The sequence below is a fragment of the Cervus canadensis genome, chromosome X, assembly GCF_019320065.1.
Source record: "Cervus canadensis isolate Bull #8, Minnesota chromosome X, ASM1932006v1, whole genome shotgun sequence".
NCBI lineage: Eukaryota > Metazoa > Chordata > Mammalia > Artiodactyla > Cervidae > Cervus > Cervus canadensis.
The window spans coordinates 126,158,720-126,161,476 of NC_057419.1; the positions used below are offsets into that span (position 1 = coordinate 126,158,720).

The 2,757-nt window shown below is 40.3% G+C and overlaps 1 pseudogene across 1 annotated transcript; it reads right to left on the reverse strand.

The window, feature by feature from the left end:
* Nucleotides 1-433: 433 nt before the first annotated feature.
* Nucleotides 434-2,185, reverse strand: LOC122435482 (annotated as a pseudogene). Its single transcript, XR_006267676.1, has one exon. The product of XR_006267676.1 is annotated as a heterogeneous nuclear ribonucleoprotein A1-like (transcript).
* Between the last annotated feature and the right edge of the window lie 572 nt (nucleotides 2,186-2,757).

Sequence of the window (2,757 nt, forward strand, 5' to 3'; positions counted from 1 at the left end):
TTGTTTTATGTAAATGTATGGCAAAAATCACTACAATATTGTAAAGTAATGATCCTCCAATTAAAATAAATAAATTAATTTAAAATTAAAATAAAAAGCAGTCCCACAAAAAAGAGTATACTTTTAAATTGTACATCTTTTACTTGTTTTTCTTGCCTTATTGTAGCAGCTAGGACATCAAGTACAATATTGAATAGGGGTGGTGAGAGAATGCATACTTGCACTGTTCCCAGTCTTAAGGGGAAAACAGTCAGTCTTTCAAGATTAGGCAAGATGTTAGCTAAAGAGTTTGGAATTTGTTTTTCTGTTTTATTTTGTTTATTTATGCATTTTATCATAGTGAGGAAGATCCCTTCTATTCCTAAATAACAGAGTATTTATATGAATGTGTGCTAAACTTTGTAAAGTGCTTTTTCTGCACCTTTTCTTTCTCTTTTTTTTTTCAAGAGGGTATTAAATCTTTTATTGATTACACATGATAATGGATGATACACAAGCTTCATTCCCATCTATAACTTTTATCTGGTACCATAATTCAATTTAGATATATTGCATAGGATGTGCCAACAATCATTAATAACCAAAAAAAAAAAAAAAACCTCCATGACTTTGCATGGGTGACCCTTTTAATGGTGAACTCCAGGTCACAACACAGTAACTGTCAGTTCAACTACACCAAGGTTCTGAAGACAACAGCTTCTCCACCAAGCAAGTTGTAAATAAATTTCAAATGGAACCTGGCATCACCCTGAAGGAATTCTAACTTCACACTGTTGGGGTAGTTTACCAAAATGGCTTCAGAGTAGACTAACTTTACACAGCACATTAAAAAAAAAAAAAAGACATTTATTCAGAGTCATGATCAGACTATTACATTTTGCAATCAACAGCATGGGTGCAAAAAAAAAATCTACATTAAAACCCTTTGTTGGAATGCTTTACACTTTCCACAGAACAAAAACTAAAATAACCTGTTATACAATTAGTCACAAGTACAGTCCTCGAGTTTTTTGCCCATACACATGAGTATTGTCTAAAACATGTCTTCTTTGTAGCAGCTAGGCCCTGCCACCACTGTGCTTGGCTGAGTTCACAAATCTGTTGTAACCTGTAGCTTCCCTGTCACTTCTCTGGCTCTCCTCTCCTGCTAAGCTTTGTTTCCTGGCAGTAATTAAAACCTTCTGCCACTGCCATAGCTACTGTTGCTGCTGGAACCACCATAGCCACCTTGGTTTCGTGGTTTGGCAAAATATTGGCCTCCACCACCATAGGGGCCAGAACTTCTGCCTCCAAAGTTTCCTCCTTTCATGGGTCCAAAATTTGAAGATTGATTGTTGTAATTGCCAAAATCATTGTAGCTTCCGCCACCTCCAAAATTGCTTCCATCATTACCAAATCCATTATATCCATCCCCACTGCCACCATATCCGCCACCACCACGGCTGCCACCAAAGCCACCTTGACCACTGAAGTTTCCTCCACCACCAAAGTTGTCATTCCCACCAAAACCACCTCCACGACCGCCACCAAAGTTTCCAGAACCACTTCGACCTCTCTGGCTGGATGAAGCACTAGCCATCTCTTGCTTAGACAGGGCTTTTCTCACTTCACAGTTGTGGCCATTCACAGTGTGGTATTTCTGAATGACAATCTTGTCTACAGAGTCATGGTCATCAAAGGTTACAAAAGCAGAGCCTCTCTTTTTGCCACTGCCTCGATCAGTCATGATTTCAATTACTTCAATTTTTCCATACTGTTCAAAATAATCTCTCAGGTGAAGTTCTTCAGTGTCTTCTTTAATGCCACCAACAAAAATCTTTTTCACAGTTAAGTGGGCACCAGGTCTTTGAGAATCTTCTCTTGACACGGCCCTCTTTGGTTCCACAACTCTCCGTCCACCTTGTGTGGCCTTGCATTCATGGCCGCGTCCACCTCCTCCACCGTGGCGTATGTAACAAACCCGAAGCCTCTGGAGCGCTTGGTGTTTGGATCCCTCATTACCACACAGTCTGTGAGCGTTCCCCATTGCTCAAAATGGCTCCTCAGACTCTCATCAGTTGTTTCAAAGCTCAATCCTCCGATGAAGAGTTTCCGCAGCTGTTCGGGCTCTTTGGGAGACTCTGATTTAGACATGACGGCAGTGGAGGCGGGGAAGTCTTCAACGATGCTTTCTCGGTGGCGTCCACGGGCACCACTGAGTTTAATAAAACTACTACTGAAAGAAGAAAAAGGGATCTTCTTCTCCACCTTCTAAATAAAAAACTGAAATGACAATATTTATTCGTTGTCCTAGAAGAACAACAACAAACTTTTCTAAGAGTGGCTTTTGACCTCTGCAGGTATCCATTCCATTACTTTCAACGATGATCTCAATCATTTTTTTTTTCTATGTACAGTAGATAAAAGTTTTATTAGACTGCAGAATGTTGTTTCACGGAAATTAAGAAAAACATGTTTCACACAAGACATTTTGCCATGAAGTGAAGTGAAGTTGCTCAGTCGTGTCCGACTCTTTGCGACCCCATGGACTGTAGCCTACTAGGCTCCTTGGTCCATGGGATTTTCCAGGCAAGAGTACTGGAGTGGGTTGCCATTTCCTTCTCCAGATCTCAATCATTTTATAGGAGAAATGCAACAGCAAAGCAAATACTATCTAGCATTTAAATTGTCCAGACAAGATTACAAATTTCAGGAAGGAGTCCTCCTTGAAGTCTGTGGCTGCACTCAAGGTTTCCAGCAGAATGAAGGTCCTGGGGA